Genomic DNA, 18,227 nt, shown 5'->3' on the forward strand with positions numbered 1-18,227 from the left:
GTACGGTGGCAACATGCAAGAGATGCATCAGCGGGAGCTCCGTGTGGCCTTTAAGATCGATTGGCTTTATGTGACCTTTGACCCGAAGCCAAATCCATCATTCAGCATACTGCAACCTTAGGCCAATTTCTAGGACGTATGATGGATCACTAGATTGTTCCTTTCCGTTGATCCTGAGACGTCCGTCACGGATTGTTAAAGGTAATTTATTTCTCAGTCATGACACCATTTGGTCTGAATTGCTAATGACCATAAATATAATTGATCCTTCCCAGACAGCATGGATGGTGAGCGCTTTCTGGGGATCGTCTCCGATCACGAGGAGTCTGCCAGCTCTGGCGAGGAAGACCATTGCTAGCAGTGAGGAAGACCACCCTATCGAGAGTGAAAAAAACATATACATGCACTACGTGATACGCTTGGTTTTCAGGATGGGTGGTAATTAAAAATTGAGGGGGGGTTGGGGGGGGGGTAAGCCACAACAGCTGTGCAAACACACAGTAATTAAGCCTGAAAACTGCAGGGCGGGGTGAGGGGGAGGGTGGATACTATGGTTTCCGAGCTCGTTTACAGAAGAAGCACCAGGAGCATGGAATGCAACTCCATTATGAAACGTGCAAAATAGATAGCGGGTCTCAGATTTATAAATACAGCACTAATACACCAAGTGCTAACTAGCTGACCATTAGCAAGTGAAACAGCAAGTTAAATAGATCCTAACAGGCAGCTTCCAAATGATTTTAATACGTGTCCCTCCAGCCATTAAGTGAGGTGCTTCATTAAGATGTGTATTTCTGTGGAGGGACTCGTAATGTTCACCCCTGAACTGACAGTCCTGTCCTGGTGCAAATGGTATAGCGCCTGACTATTTCGTGTCGTGCTAAAGGCCGATTAATTAAGCTGTTACCGTTTTTTTTTTTTTAGCTGGTTAGTGACAGTATATAGAGCAAAGCTTTCTGCTTCCACTGGGAATAAACAAAGAGAACTGATAGAAATGTCACTAATGATGTAAGCAAGGGAGGGACAAGAGAATCTCATGCTAATTAAAATTAATAACAGGTTATTACAGATTAATGGTCAGACATGTTGAAATCCGGTACAGTTATCAAACACAAATTGCATATTTAGGTACGCGACGACGGTGATAAACAGCATGAAAGCTCATTATTTGCTTTACTTCACGTCATTTCACAATTAATGCCTAAAATCTATAATGCAGGTTGTCATTTTGAGTGGGATGACTTGCAGTTCGGCCAGTGTCACTAGTGGTGTTCCACAGGGTTCAGTTCTGGGCACGTTATTCTTTCTAAACTGCATGAATTAAGTATATTATAGGACAGTTAAATAGTAGCTGACACATAATTAAGTGGTTATTAGAAAGAGACAACAGCAGAGTCTGTAGACAAATACTTCATCAGAAATAATGACAATTCAGCAATGCAAATAAATGCAGGTTTCCTACGGGAGGCAGGAAAATACCCTCCATGTCTGTGTGGCACCATGGTGACATCGCAGTCAGAAAGGCAGGTGTGAGGCCTGGGAAGGTCTGTGCAGGCATGTCATTCCTGAACAAAGCAATCATGCTGAGACTATACATTGTACTGGCAAAAATTTCACTGGCAACAATGTGTACAGCAGGTGCTTCAAAAAGGGAGATTCCTGCTTTAAGGCCATGAGACAGATTCATGTTCTTGAAAAGCTGCTGTTCGGGGGCAGGTTGTAAACACTACATGACTTTAGATCAAAGCAAAGTGGATGAATAGACGTAGGATTCAGAATCCTGAGAGGAACCGACCATGTGAACCCCAATGACTACTGTATCGTCCATCCATCTATAAACGCTTATCCAGTGAGAGGTCTCAGTGATCCAGGAAGGACGGGGCACAGAGCAGGACACACCCTGGATGCTGTGGACTGGGTCTCCTGTGGACTGCGGTACCATTAGTATAAATTGCCCCATTAATGAGTCACACTCTACAAAACACCACATTTTTATGCAAATGGTTTCCCACCCCAATTACCGGTGATCTCTGGAGAAATCCACAACTTTATCACTTACAGTAAATTGTCAAAGCTCTGTAGATTTCAGTTAATATTTGTGTCACAATATTTGGCGTAAAATGCTAATATTACTGATTTTGAATTTGAATTAGTAGAACAGCCATAGCTATAAGTCAGCTATAGGAGTAATTTGCTGTGGGTGTCGTGGCCTTGGCGGGGCGGTTAGGCCGACTATGTACAGGGCAGTCATAGGATCACCGTGGTAAGGGAGGGGGCGCCCAACCCACCATGGTCCAAGGCACAAGAGTGAGTCAGCGTCTAAAGGTGAGTCAGTGTGTGGCGGAGACTCAGAATCACGCTGATTCTCTGGAGAAACCTGTGTCACCGCGTTGGAGAGAGAAGTCGCCAGAATAAATACAGAAAAACAGCCAGCAGAGATGCGAATAATGTGGATGAGGATAGCGGGGTGCAGAGGATATCAGCCTTGTATGTCCCGGTGATATTTACACACGCACGGTGTACATGGGGGTAGCGATGATGCCACAAAGCGGAGGGGCACTGAGTCAGTGTTTGCGTGTTCCCATTACCGGTGTCACTGCAGGTCCCCTCTGCATGGTCCAGGACGGTTCCGGTAAAATGACGTCTCTGATAGATGTGAGGTGCTTTGGATAGTCTGGTGTCCCATCTGACGCCAAGGATTCCTGCAGATCTGTGTGGGGAAGCAATTAAGTCCTCTGCCACTCACGTAAATTAGAAACTTATTTCATATTTATCCAATGCAATAAATGACTCTATCCAGTAAATGTTTACAGGACGTTCCTGTTTCAAACACATCGTGCTCAGTTCTCGGAAGCCACCTTCGGCTTTCAGGCCTGTGCAAAATAAACAATCACTTTTTTAAAACCCCCGTCGTTCTTGTGATTTATTCAATGAAGTTCAGTAAACAAGATTAAGGCTGGTGTTTTCTTAACGGAGTTATGGCTCCTCAGTGGAAAAATTAATAACTTACATTTTGGTGATAATTATTCCGTGAAAATAAATAAAGATTCGCTGATGGCTGAGTGGCACCTCTAAAGCGCTCATGTTCTGTGCCGGTAGAACTTTCTGTCCTGCTTGCTCTGGGTTGGGCTTCCTGCCTCCTGAGTTACCCAGACCAGTGTAAAAACACCTTGTTGTCTTCAGCAGCACCTCTGCTTCCTTTTCTGTGACTCATCATTATGTTAATAATCATTATCGGTAATTTTTTCTTAATGGGTGGTATTATTGTCTATTTTATCACGTCAGAATTTCAGCATCACTGACTCAGATGTGCTGCCTTAATCTGATCCTCAGTGAGGGAGCGGATCCATATGACGAATTTGACGTTTATGCTTGGGGAGCAAAACAACTGCATCTTACTTGCCTTATGTGTTAATGTACACAGCTGATGCACACATAACCTATTATTTTGTCTACCTATAGGGTACCAACAAACTGCTTATGCAAAGGTGCAAAGTGCGAGTGCAGAACGTGCAATGCGGGTCTTGCTAATTAATTGCAGTTTCGACTCAGGTCGCTGGGGGTGCCCCCCACCCCCACAAAACCCCACCCATGATCAAATCATTCAGAAATCATATTCATAATGAGATATTCGGGCCCATTGTGTGACAACAGACCCGGGTGTTGCGTATAGTGTAATACAGAAGCTTAGGGAGGTTTAGAGAAATCACTGTTCGGTTAGACAACAGAGTAACAATATCCCATATAGGCACAGAGTCAACAGCGGCCAGTGACTAATGTGTTTTTGGGGCAGCAGTGCATTCTGAAGGGAACATTTATTAGTGGGGTATCAATTTGTGAGCACGGTGGGGGCGAGGCTGCGGGAATGACAGGGACGGGCGTGTCATCAGCTGGCCTGGCCTGGGTGATCAGCTGGGAATCTGTAACACTGACGGTCCCTTTGCGACCCTCCTGACAAGCAGCAGCCTCAAATGTCACCGCGATAATGGTCTCCCAAGTTTCCTTTTCTCCGCTGCTCATTGTGTGCTGCCTGGTGCCAGGCTGTGTAGATGATACTAGAATGGCGATAGCATCTGAAGCTTGATTAGCCGTCCTGGTTCGGGCCAGGTCAATGTGAGCTCCAAGCTGGCCTCTTCCATTCTGTACAGATAGCCCAGGCATCCCATTACAGATCCACACTGAGACGGACAGACCCAATTTGTATAAGAATGTTTTGACTTTATCTACAGTTCATTTGGGATTAGTTTGAGGCCGTGCAGCTGGGATTTTTGGGTAGAATCTGACTCACTTAGCCATGTGTGAACTTGCCAAGGAACGTACGATTCAGGCCTCAACCGAGAATCATCAGAACAAACACGCCTGTCGCTTCTACAAATGTCATTTTAATGCATGGATCAGCATAATCCCCATTTCTCATTAAAATGAGGCATCAGATTTCATGCAGTATCTAAAACCATTGCAGAAAAACAGGGAACAAAGTGAAGAGACGCGCATTTTGTTGTCAAGCCCAAGCTCTGAGGAGCTGCTGGCTGTTACGGAAAAGAATCTGCGATCTGGTCTATCCATGTAATATGTATGGTTAGAGCTGCGGATTTTTCTTTAAATGAAAAACAATTAAAGTTTTATGAGAGCCATTTCTTATCTAGGAAGACTATAAAAATGCAACCAGGATCAGAATTCATTATAACTACAACCTCAGCCCTTGTCCATATTATTCTGAAACAACAGGTAATATTTATGATTGTTTACTGAGATTGGACAGATGTGATGTGGAAAGTGGGGGACTCATTTTCATTTCATTGTCATTTTATCTATTTCTTAGTTGTGGATAAAGCCTCACAATCAATAAACGGAAAACTCATTACTTCTCTGAAAAACATGCTACTTATTTCTCAGTTATTTGGGCATTAAATGGTGGCTTGAAGCAAATTTGAGCGATTTTGTTTCACACAGATGAACGAATGTCAGATTTTATTGCACAGAGGTAACTCCTCAGAGAGCCAGGAGATGCAGGAGAATCGATATTGCATATATATCAGTTTGGAGGTATCTGGGGTATTTTTTTCATTGTTTCTCTAGTGATCACTATAGCCATCAAACAAAACTGACTTGATTAAATCTATGAAACATCAATAACCCACAATGGTGTCGTCTTTTTGCCTAACAACTCACTGGTAAATATCACTGAGATTTGCTTATGGCAATTCTACGATGTTTTTAAGGTGGGGGGGGGGGGGGGGGGCGGTAAGAGGGGCCATAATTCATACAGAGGGCTCAGTCTTGTCTTTGGCCAATGATATGTTTTAAATCGGGGAGTGACAGGACAGGGGTACTCCAGGGGCCAATCAGCTTTCAGCTGCAGCCCTCTGGCCCCATCCCTGTATACACTCATGGCAAAGAGTCAATATTCAAACACGCTTATCAAGTACAGTGAAATATGTGACTAGTGTTTTGTTTACGATTGGGTGAGGCCCCCCTTGCCCCCTCCCCAGGTCTGGTCACCTTGCATAAGAGCTCTCAGCATCACAAAGTGTTTCTCAGTACAGCTTAACCGGTCAGGGGCGAGCTGATAGTCGGCTCTTTGGCCGACACTGCAAATATCATAATCTTTGTCAGAAAAAACTCAGCAGCATCTCGCTCCGAGAAACAGAGTTCAGACGAGTGCAGACGAAAACAGCGGAAATTAATTAAAGTATGTGTCAGCATCCTATGGTCCATCTGTCTTTCTTAAGTGCGCTTTCTGTCACAGTGACACCTGCCACAGCGGAACACTGCAGCGTGTGCCAAGGATGCCGACGTCTGCTCGTGTAGAAGGCGACTCGCTTTCAAAGCAGCGCAGAAGCCGTCATTTATGCTGACATTTACTATTGCCAAGGAAGACGGCAATGGAACACAAGTTAAAGATAATTTCCCTAACACAATGGCATACATCTACTTGTCTGAGTTCTGACCTGCAAAAGAACTCATCAAGACATTAAATATCACTACACACATACTTGTTAAAGGACCATACATTATACACAACTCTACATGGTGCACAATATCAGACATTACAGCCCGAAGTATGTGCTAAACCCAGAGGGAGATGCATATTGCCCTATTTCAGAAGGTTACATTGCAACATTCAGAGAAAGCAGGGACAGTCAGTCCCTAGTGAAATTGGAGGTTGAAGCCCACGTTCAACATCATAATGGCGCATTCACTCTGCCGACTGGGGATTTGAACCAGCAACCTTCCAACCAAATGCACAATGCCTTAACCTGCAGATTGACCCGACTCCCATTTCTTCCAGGAATTACAGCTCCCAGGTGACTGCTAGACTAAGGACATTTCCTCCCCAGCTTGCTCACAGCGATTCGTGCTGCGGTTCGCTGAGTACTTAGCCCGCGCCGGTAAGTGGCTGCAGCTCCGGCAGTGTTGCAGGGGCAGCATCGCTGCAGAGCCCTAGACGCCCACACAATGGCTTCCTCTTGATGCCCGGATCACAAGGCCCACCGTCTGCCTCATCACAGAGCTCAAGAATCGATCGCTGTCTGAAAAAGAGTCCTCAGAAGACAGGCCTTCATTGGTTTCTTCCATGTTCACTAACATCAGAAAACTTCTGTCTACCACCTTCTAGAGCTTGGTTATTAAATATTCCATTTTAAAATGTTTATAAAAATCTTAATTTTAAAATCATTATAGAATCCATCATTCTGATATACTGGGGGAAGTTTGCAGCTCAGTTATAGGTCTGTGTGCCCAGAAGGTTGTGGGTTCAAACTTGTGGCTGACAGCGTGATCATATCAGCAATAGGCCCTTCAGCGAGTCCTTTAACATGAGCTACTCCAGGGATGGATGCTGGCTGATTCTTATCTCTGACCCGCTTTGGGCAAAATGGATAAATGTCAGCATGTAATATCTACGTTTAGTAGATTGGAGTTGCAATTTGCTAATAAAACAAGCCAATTATTTCTATATTTTCCACAATGGCATAAAGCGATGGAGATAATGTTTTTAAAATTGTGCGTGGATTATGTTTATCCCTGGGGAACCCAAACAACCTTATCATTATAGGAAAAATATGTCCATTGGCTAAAATGACCATACAGACCCAGTGAACTCAAAAACAGGTGTTTTGTAAAAATAACCCTTTCCCAGTCCATGTTATGAATGTGCCATATACGACCCGCTGGACTGTTCATGCTGTTCCAACTTGTTAATTTCACCTATGAAATAAGGACAGAAAAGAAGGAAAAACCAAATCTTTGCAACATTCTCATTTTCAAAATGCATTTATTGCGTTTTCCTTTTCATCATTCACCATGTGCTGGCAATAAAACACATACTTCAAACATGCCAGCCCATCAAGAAATAGGTCAAGTGAACAGACCTGCAAAAAGGTGTACTACACATCAGAGCATGTGAGCGGAGTGGAGCGGTGAGAATTTCCGCTCCTCGCTCATGAGGCTGTTGGCTCCGCCCGCTCCTCCGCTCTAATTCGCACTAAGCCGCTCCGCTCAACACAGCGCTCCGCTCCACTTCGCTCACATGCTCTGCTAAACACAGAAAGTTTACTTGTGGTGGCTTGTACTGTAAGGTCTGCTGCACCACCTGTATTCCCTCTGTTTCTGTCTGAGGCTGATGTTGAGCACATGGAACATGATCATCACAGTTGCCAGAAAAGTTTGAAAACATCCAAAACCTAGTTGTACATGTTCTATAACATCTAAACATTATAACTGATGATGCAAAATTTCTGCCACTTACCTATTCACAGCTTGACAGGTGAATCTTTGCAGCATGTACAGCAACAACCTCAAAACGAGTTGGGGGCCATATTTATTGTGGAAAAAAATCTGGTTAATTCAGTCAGTAACCACTAAATGTGACTGCTACTGGGTCGTATATGGTACAATGGACTGTAAAGCAAAAAAAAAAATTCTTAATTCCAAATGTCCCCACAATGTAATAAATACCTGTTATTTTGATGCTGTGGGGACCATTTTTCAGGTCCTCAGAAAGATCTCTAAATGCAATTAAAACACTAAAAATGCCAGAAGTCTTGTGTTTTGTTTGGTTACTTATGGTTAGGGTTAGGGCTGGGTAGGGGTAAGGTCATCATGTTGGGATTAGAGTTTTCCCCAAATAAATGAATGGAGAGTCCCCACAAAGATATAATTACAAACCTCTGTGTGTGTGTGTGTGTGTGTGTGTGTGTGTGTTTTAAGTGAGCCAAACCTCTCAGCACATCCACTTCAGATATAATCACTTCAGCAGATGATTGCACCCTTCAATGGCCTGTTTCCTTTTTTATTTCTAAACACCTGGGCTCAGTATTCTTCCAGTTCCTTTGTCACTTTCCAGCATTTCCCAGCCTGATTCCCTTCACACAGTTGTGACGTACAGTGTGAACATTCAAAGAATTTCAAACAAAGACATTTCCTCATATTTTTCTCCACATTGTCCTTCCGTTTAGCACAAAACAAGTAACACAGAATAGCCACCTGTGTACATTTTGTGTACAGTTGGGTGGCTACGTCTCTCATCATAAATTGCTTTTCTAGTAGCAGAGAGACTTTCTATTTCAAAAGCAGTAGATGGAAATTCATAATTAAAGTGCATGACTTTATGAAAAGGGTTAGCCAGTAACTGCATATAGGGGCATCTACTGTAGAATGAAAGGTGTTACATGTTCTTTTTAACAACTGAAATTTCAAATTTAAAAATGTGGGATATTTGTATTCAAGGACAAAGCAGATATTTGAGTGTTGGAAATGCGTTTTTCAAAATGATAAAAACCACTGGCAGTTGCAATGTGCAAAAGAGTTTCCATTGCACGGGTCGCGGTTACCCGTTGCCGCAGCCCCCGCCGCAGCACCCTTACACCGATCGCAACGCTCGTTTTCATTTGCATTTAATTACAGCCCTCGGGTCGGAAGACTGGGTTCCGCCGTTCGCCGCCGATATTGACCAGCCGGTTGCCGTGACGACGGCGCAATCAAAGAGCAGACTGATGAATCTAGTGTCTGTCTGACTCTGGTAAACACGCGAACGCCGCAGCGCTGGAAATGCTGATGGTGGATGCGGTGACCCGCCGTACCCTCCGCACCCCGCCGGCGCCGGTCCAGCAGAACCTCCATGCTTAAATCGAGCACTTTTGTTATGTTTTTTTAAGTGACCTTCAGGTCACTGCATGTTATGTCCAGTGCTAGTCTAAATTATTCGATAATAACAGAACAGAATAAATAAATACGAGGAGAGGTGAACTCCATATTTCTTGGTGTTTTTCCAAATGCCCGTCATCAGGCTCAAATTCAGCTGATGAGTGACGAGCATTTGCACAATGCAAGGGAGTCACAGTTTGAAGTGTGGTTTTTAGTAGGGGATACATGTCCATGTCATGTTTTAATTAGAAAGGGGGGAGGAGGCGAGGACAGGATGGCCCCCACTCCTCAAGGGGGCAGGTTGTTTACTTTAAGGGGTCCTTGAAACTCACTTGACTTGGAGGTGTCCCTTACTTGAGGAGAATGGTCCCAGGACTCCTTTTACTGAAAGTGGTGGAGGCCCTGAAGTGCAAGGTGGGAGGGGGGGGGGGCGAGATGGGCTTTACTTTTAATTAAGACTGGAATAGAGGTGCTGCACTGCAAACAGGAGGGCGACAAATGCAGCTTTCACGGCAAACTCCCATCTCAAAGATGTTAAAGGGTTATGACTGCTATAAAGCGTTTCACAGAATCATCTATTTTTAAAAAGTGCTGCAGAGAGGTCAAGTGACAGTAGCGTGACCAAGGGATGCGACTTTGAAAACTAGCTTAGAGGATGATGTCCTCCAAGTCCATGTCGCAGATGTTGACGTGAGGGGCCCTCAAAATGTTCCAAGCATGTTGCTGTGGTTGGGGTCACCTGCTTTCCAGTGGCATCCAGTGGAGAACAGGGAGGTGGAGACAGTCTGATCATCAGGCATTGGTGTTAGGCTCTGAGGACCTGTGGCTGAGCCCTTTATTAACTGATCTGTTTTTGCATTTATTGATCTGTTGATGGATGTACCAAGACTTTTACCAGGTACAGTTAGACTCATCCCAGCTCCTGTTCCATAAAACCGAAACACTGCATGGAGACCACCGCTAACTTATTGGGTCTAATCTCATTCAAATTGTGAGATTCACTCAGCCAAAAGGTTAACTAATTTTGCAGTTCAGCTGGAAAGACCCCTGCGGACTGCGAGAAGGTTAGGGGGATGTGTGAAGGGGAAGTGTACGGGAGAGCGGCGTTTTGTAAGTGAGGGATAGAGAGGAGGTGGTCAGACTGCAGGACAGGAGGCAAAGGAGGTCAGAGTTTCGGGTGTGAGAAGCCGGACTGCAGGAGAGAGAGACCATGTGACCGAGAGCAGCGGCAGAGCTGAGAGAATAGACAGCATCGATATCGTCATTGTCAGTGAAACTGCGTGCTTCCCACCGAAGATAACGTAAAATAAATATGAAAATAAAACAGAAAAAATATGCATAGTATAGATGTGCAATATCAAGCTGAATCAATGTGCAAGTCCCGTATACTTTTAGCAACATTATTCAGTGTGTGTGTTTTTAATTAGCAGCACTATAAATAGCTGTCGTTGATTGGGGGGTAGGTTGGCAGTTAGATGCATACGGAATGTTCGGGGGGTGTGGGGGGGGTTATTTGAGTTTGTTTCTCCTTGCTTGGTTATGATGATTGATGGCTTTTGGGTAGAAAGAACCTGGCAGTTAAATTTCAATTTATATGGTGAAACTGGGGAGATTTAGTGAGGGCTATGTTAGAGAATGAATCATTTTTTTTAAACAGATTGTCCTACAATCGTTTTCTATTTGTGTGTCGCTCCTTGCAATCTCAGGTATGTGTTTGTAATAAAGGCCTCCCGTATGAAGGACACATTTAATGGCCGAGGTGCTGCTGAGCGTTCTGGTTCCGCCGGCAGCCACGCGGTGATCAAGCTGAGACAGGAGCAGAAGGACGACGACCCCCGATTATGCAGACTCAGCGCCACGCTGCCCGGCTACAAGGAAACTCGCAGCCTGGCTTTTCAGGACACGCTCTCGGGACTGTTTTCAAATCAGCCAACTCTGAGACGCAAAGCGGCGTTTCCTCCAGCGGGAGCTCCGCAGTGTTCGCAGCCCCCCCCACCTACCGCGCCGTGTCTGAAAGGTCTTCTCCGACTCCAAAGGTCAGGCACGGGCCGCCGCGCTAACGTTCTGTTTCCTGCAGCAAACCTGTAGCCTCACTACAATACACTGCCCACAGTGGCATGACAGCCAAAGATGGGCCAGAGATAAGCCAGCTCTGAATCGACAGCTTACAGCATATATGGAATATATGGAAAGTTCAGGGCCAGAAAGCATACAGACCAATATTTTGTTTCAACCCACCAGTTGAGTATAAAGAGTCATAGTTACAACTATGTGTTGAAACAAAATCCTGGTCTGGATTTTTACATTCTGGACCTGAACTATCCACTACTGAATAAAGATGTCACCCAACTGCTTTGTGATACAATCAATTGGTGACAATCAGCAGATAATCTCATACTTTACCGTCATACTGAAACCTGATTCAAATCTAAGTCACATGACCCATATAATGATCACATGATCGATGCACATAATAAGCTTCATATAACCACCTTGAGCAGTGATTGCCCTAGTGTCACTAAACGATGTCATCCTCTATGAAGGGTGTCACGTGGGCAGCGGACCAGAGTGCTGCATCCCCCCACGAGGTCTTCTTACAGGAAACTGGAGATGCTATTAGCTAAATGACACATCCAAAGAAGGAGACACTTAGTAATAACGGTTAGCGCCATGAGAGGGTAGAGGATCATTAATCGGCTGGCACTGGTGATGATGCGCAGGGAAAAAAAGCACAATTACATTCAGTTCAATAATGTTTCTACCTCAAATGGCTTATAATTACTACCCAGCTCCACAGATGTATGCTCTACTCTATGCCTTTAACCACTCTGCCACCTGCTGTCAAACTTGGTGTCACTTTTAAGTAATAAATAAAAATAAAAAATATATCACCTCTGATTTTTAGAGTCACCGATACACCTTGCTGCATATATATAGTATGTAGACCTAGAAGAAGCCAGAAGAACAGGGAGAAGCTGTGAATTACAAAGACACGGGGAGCAGGATTTCACCCCCCCTCCCCCAACCATGGTGGAGCAGAAAGGCAGTGTTACCCACCGAGCCAGTAATCCACTATCCTGACATTACGGTATCCTTAATACAGGACACTGACACTATCAAAAGAGTGCTACCACAAGATAAGAAGATCCCAGGCTTTGAACTTAAAGGTTATATATACGAAAACGGATCCCAATACAAAGCACAATGAACGGGAAGAGCTCATCGGTGAGTGGCTGAGGCCAGCTTCGCTGAGACTCCATCACAGAGGGAGACACTGGTTATATAGCATCACACAGCTCTGTGTACTTTCTGTGCATTAACATGGACGTTTTTAAAAGCTGCTCAACTACACCAACTTAACATGTACAGCTAGCATCAGAATGGGTATTTGTTGATTAGATAATCAATTGTTGCAACGCAAGCATTATTATTTTATATATGTATTATATATATATATATATATGTGTGTGTGTGTGTGTGTGTGTGTGTGCGTAGTAGAGGCTATCTACTTAGATTTCCAAAAGATTTCCAAAAGGCTTTTGATGTTGTCCCCCACAAGAGGCTCTCACTTAAACTCAAAGCGACAGGTATTTTAGGAACTGTAGCGACCTAGATTGATAACTGGTTAACAGATAGGAAGCAGTGAGTAGTTATAAGAGGCACAATGTCACAGTGGGCCTGCGTTCATAGTGGGGTACCACAGGGTTCAATTTTAGGACCACTATTGTTCCTAATTTACATAAATGATATAGACACCAATATATACAGTAAACTGGTGAAATTTGCAGATGACACCAAGGTGGGTGGTGTAGCAGATACTGAACTAGCGGCTCAGCAGCTACAGCGGGATCTTGATTTAATTAGTGACTGGGCTGACACCTGGCAGATGAAATTTAACATAGACAAATGTAAGGTACTCCATGTAGGGAGCAGAAATATAAAGTACAGGTATTTTATGGGACCTACTGAAATAAAGGTAGCTGATTATGAGAAAGACCTTGGTGTGTATGTTGATGCTTCCATGTCTCATTCTTGCCAGTGCGGGGAAGCAATAAAAAAGGCCAATAGGATGTTGGGGTATATCTCCAGGTGTGTGGAGTTTAAGTCAAGGGAGGTAATGCTAAGATTATACAATTTATTGGTGAGACCTCACCTAGAATATTGTGTGCAGGTTTGGTCACCATATCTTAAAAAGGACATTGCGGCCTTAGAAAAGGTGCAGCGTAGGGCCACAAGAATGATTCCTGGTCTTAGAGGAATGTCATACGAGGAAAGGTTAGTTGAGCTAAATCTGTTCAGCCTCAAGCAAAGGAGACTGAGGGGAGACATGATCCAGGTCTATAAGATTCTAACAGTTTGGATGCTGTTCAACTGAATAGTTACTTCAGCATTAGTTCAAATACAAGAACTCGTGGCCATAGGTGGAAATTAGCGGGAGAACATTTCAAACTGGATTTAAGGAAGCAATTCTTTACACAGCGTGTAGTCAGAGTATGGAATAGTCTTCCTGATAACGTAGTGCAAGCTGAATCCTTGGGTTCCTTTAAATCAGAGCTAGATAAGATTTTAACAACTCTGAGCTACAGTATTAGTTAAGTTCTCCCCAAGCGAGCTCGATGGGCCGAATGGCCTCCTCTCGTTTGTATAGTTCTTATGTTCTTATGTTCTTAAATAATCGGGAAAGAATATACACATATACACAGCTCACTGAAGACTGCGTTCCATGTCATGGTCCTGTATAATTTGCGGTTTAGCTTGCGCTGACTTCGAGATCCATTTAAGCCATATCTTCACAGGCAAAGATTGTGAAAATGTCTTGGGACGGTTTTGGATTTAACGTCCCTGCATGGCTACGAAACAGGATATGAAAAAATATGAGGATGCACGCTAAGACAGCACAGCATTAAGTCTGTTTGGGAACGCCACAGTAACCAGAATGAGAGCCCAAAAATTAGAGCTTGTTCAACATGCTCCTGAATATAAAGAGGGATTTACGAGGACAGGAGGAAACACTGAAGTAGTGGTAGTTTGTCTCTAACACTGAAATTATGGTTTTAAATTCTATTATTTCAAGACAATGAATGAATAAATAATGCTTATAGCTAGCTCAACAGACACTCATTACAGTAAATGCATTTCTGATTGGTAGTTCAGCTACCATTCATGTATCATCATGAATGCAGGTTAAAGACTAATTGCAACATATATTTCCTCAAAAATGGGTCTAATTAATGTACGTACATTTGAATAAATAAGATCTATTTTAAATCCATATTACCTGCATGGCTGTGTCATAAATTTGCGAGTTAAAATGTTAATTGATTTGCATTATTTAAAATTCCATCTCAGTTCCATTTAAAACAATGGTGGAAAGAAATCCATCCATTCCCTGAAACTGCTGAATCCAAACTGGGGTTGCTGGGGGGACCAGAGCCTATCCTGGGAACGATGGGTGCAGGAAGGAACCAACCCTGGGCAGTTGCCAACACACACACTCATGGGACCAATTTAGACTGACCAATCAACCTATCCTGCATGCTTTTGGACTGTGGGAGGAAACTGGAGTCCCTGGCAATTACCCACGTGAACACAAGAAGGGCATGTGAACTCCACACAGAAAGGACCTGGGACTGAACCTAGAACCTTCTTGCTGTGAGGCAGCAGTGCTAACCACTGCACCACCCCAGTGGAAAAAAATGAGCTTACTAAAGTGACCTTTACAGGGGAGACGCAAATGGACGAGCAGCACTGATTGGTGAACATGGTCCCTGAGCCTCATTCTTCACCTTTGCACAATCAGCTGTCCTTCTGTCACACCCTGACCAAACAGACAGAAGCTCAAGCAAACACCCGCACGTTCTGTCTGACCCAGCAGCCTTACGCAATGCTGCCCCAGGCCTGAAGTCAATCCCTGGGGGAGGGAAAAGGAAAGGGAATTTTGGAACACTGATGTGCCTAAAATGCATGTTGTTAGACTGTGGTAGGGGACGAGAAAAGGTGGAAGTAACATGCGCTAATGTGGAAGAGAAATTCCAGTAGGGCCAGGGAGAGGGCCGTGTTACCTAGCGAGGAAGTAAACAAGCCTTTTGGGAGGCACGAGGTCACTGCACCTTCCTGCTCTACTGTAGGTCACCAATATCCCGTAACAGTCAGGTGCAGGAAGGATAGGCAAGGCTTCTGGGAATTAAAATAATAATAAATAATAATAAAAAAAAACCTGCCCAGATTCAAAAGGGGGCCTGTGTTTGTGTGGGACTATGTTTGTACTGTGTAACCCTTTATATTAATTGCATAATGCGTTCATTATACATAGAATATTCAGTGCACCTTCATAATGCATTTATAATGCACTCATAGAACATTTATAAGCAGCATGCTAGTACAGTGGTACCTCAGAACTCAAACTTAATCTGTTCAGAACTTGGGTTTGATTCCTAAAAAGTTCGAGTTCTGATCGAATTTTCCCCATAAGGAATAATGGAAAACCAATTAATTGGTTCCCGGCCACAAAAATATGATTTTTTTTTTTAGCATTTAAACACAAAATTAACAGGATAAAACAAGAATAGCATATACTGTACTAAGCACATTTATCAAAACAGTAATTTGTAAAGTAAGAAAATAAATGTATCCAAACAATGTGTAAAGTTAAAAAAAACAATGTGTCCTGCCCCGATCGTCCACTCCTTCAGTGTGCCACGCCCCCTCGTTAACCCCGTGTGGAATCCCCGTGTCATCAGCTGTTTCTGGTTGTTGTCATTAGTCCTCTGTATTTAGTCCGCGTTTCAGTTTGTTTCCCCAGTCTGGTCATTGTATTGTCCGTCTGTGTCTTGCCTGCCTTACCTGTAATTAAACCCTGTATTCCCCGATACCCTGATGTCTGCACCTTTGTCTCCGTTCTGTCCCCGCTGGGTACGACAATATTATTATAATGAAATGTATTAATGGTTTATTATTAATGATATTAAAATAATTAGAAATCTTTATTTTTTAATGCATTTTATTATATAATAATTACTGTTACTATCATTGTCTAAATGTATTTTTACTGTCTAAATATATATGTATTCAGCTAGTGTAAACATGCACGAGCGAATGCGAGGCTGAGACTGAAGCCGTACCTTTTGTTTCCGCTGCGAGACGTGCCGCATGACTCATTTCCCCGCACGTACTGTACAAGTTATCTTAGGTCGGCGTCCACGGTTCGACTTCTGAGATTCAGATCGAGTTCTAGGTCATTTTTTTCCCGAACTGGTTTGTAGAAAAGGCTGTTAAGTGAGCGTTTTGTTTAGTTGTGCATTGTTTTGAGCAGGCATTATTTCGGCCATTGGAGGCGACAGCTGCAGGGAAGAAACGAAAGGTTGTTTCTTTTTTAAACTAAAGTATCATGTCCGGAAAGTAGAACAATACTAATCTCAAGGCTGGATCTACTGAAGGTCATGTGTAATGCTCAGTCAAAACCAATTAAATTGTTTGTCAAGGACAGTGTGGCGCATCTGTCATCTAGTTTAAATGGAGGATGTTTTCACATCTTCTCATGTTTGGCAGTAAGTCAGGTGTTCCTCTCGCTACAGCTCTGCACGCATTTACCTGCCGTTCCAATTTGACGTGGGGATGCCATTAAGATTAAGCAGGATGCTCCACAAACGTTGGTCTATATAAGCAACCGTAACTCTTGGGCTTTCTTATTTTTCTCTCTCCTGTAACCTGGTCACTTGGTTCATCTGAAATTAGAGGCTTCAGCATTTCTGTTCATTATGACTAATGTAATTATATCTAGTGTCCGCAGCAAACAGAATTGTCTCATTGGATGGATGAATATGCTTCCCGCTCATTTATAAAAATGCTAAGAAATTGCGGGATTCAGTGTCAGCTCTAGACCATTTAAACTAGGGGAGGGCAGACTGGGGCCAATCATTCTGTTAAGGGGGTCTGATGCATTTGACCTGAATGTCCTCCAAGTACTACTTACACTAGATTGCCAGAATTAAGAAGCAAAAGACGATTTTGACAACCGATTTTATTTATGCAGTGTTTTGCAGTTACATTTTATAGTTTTCAAAATAACACCCTGATTTCTTGTTTAGTCTTGCTTCCACAAGCTTGATTATTTCTTTTCTGTCGTCATTTCTTGACTGTGCATAACACCAAAAAAAGCCATTTGTTTCAAGAAAAGGATGGAAATAAATTATGTGAATTATTTGTCTACAAAATCTTCAAACTTTATTTCTGAACCTCTTAACCACAAAGCAGATTTGCATGGATGAAGGTCTACAGGAACATCTGTAACTGACATGACAGAACTGATGAATCATTATTTGCCACTCTGTCTTCCTTCAATTAAAGGAGTAATCTTCATGCTAAATAAGAAGTGCTGGTGTTTCATGTGGTGGCAAAAGATACTTAACACCGATCCCACAAATGTTACCTACCCATTGGGTACAGCTTTCTCACGTAGAGCAAAGGGCCTGTTGCCATAAAACATAAAGTGAATCCCCTTTTTCTAATAAACAATATGATTCTGATAAGGTTTGTTTAGACTTAAACTCACATTAACATGCGATTACTCGTTTCACAAACTGTTTAATTGTCAGGCTCCATTGACTAGGCTTTGCTTTGATCTCACAACGCAGTGCATGACCAAACGTGAAAGAACCACATGTGTCCAGCCTGGATGTCAGAAAGAGGCTTTCACTGCAGCTAGGCTACAAGAAAAGGAGCGACCAGTTACAGGGAGGTCAACGGGGTACAATTACGAGGATCAATCCTGTGTAGGGATTCATTTCTCAAACTTTAAAGGTCAGCTGAAAGTGGCTGCACCTGTGTGGCCAGAAAACCACAAACAAAAACCCAGCCTTATAATTATTCTGGCCTGAAAGTAATTTTAATGCCTCGAATAATCACATATGGCCAGCTGTTTTGCAAAAAGACAAACTGTGTTATCCATCCATCCATCCATCCATCCTCCAGTTGCCAAACTTCCAGAGTCAGCATGGAATCCCAGACAGTATAGGGCATAAGTCAGAGGTAACACACTGGTCGGGACAGACTGACTTCTTCACCAAAATTACAAGCCAGAA

The 18,227-nt window shown here is 43.3% G+C and overlaps 1 long non-coding RNA gene across 1 annotated transcript in view; it reads right to left on the reverse strand.

The window, feature by feature from the left end:
- Positions 1–416: 416 nt before the first annotated feature.
- Positions 417–18,227, reverse strand: part of LOC111842415 (uncharacterized) — a 52,804-nt gene continuing 34,993 nt past the window's right edge. The window contains exon 4 of the long non-coding RNA XR_002837906.2: positions 417–2,710. This is a non-coding gene — a long non-coding RNA (uncharacterized lncRNA). The remainder of the gene's footprint in view (positions 2,711–18,227) is intronic.

This window comes from Paramormyrops kingsleyae, chromosome 1 (genome assembly GCF_048594095.1).
Source record: "Paramormyrops kingsleyae isolate MSU_618 chromosome 1, PKINGS_0.4, whole genome shotgun sequence".
NCBI classification, from domain to species: Eukaryota; Metazoa; Chordata; class Actinopteri; order Osteoglossiformes; family Mormyridae; genus Paramormyrops; species Paramormyrops kingsleyae.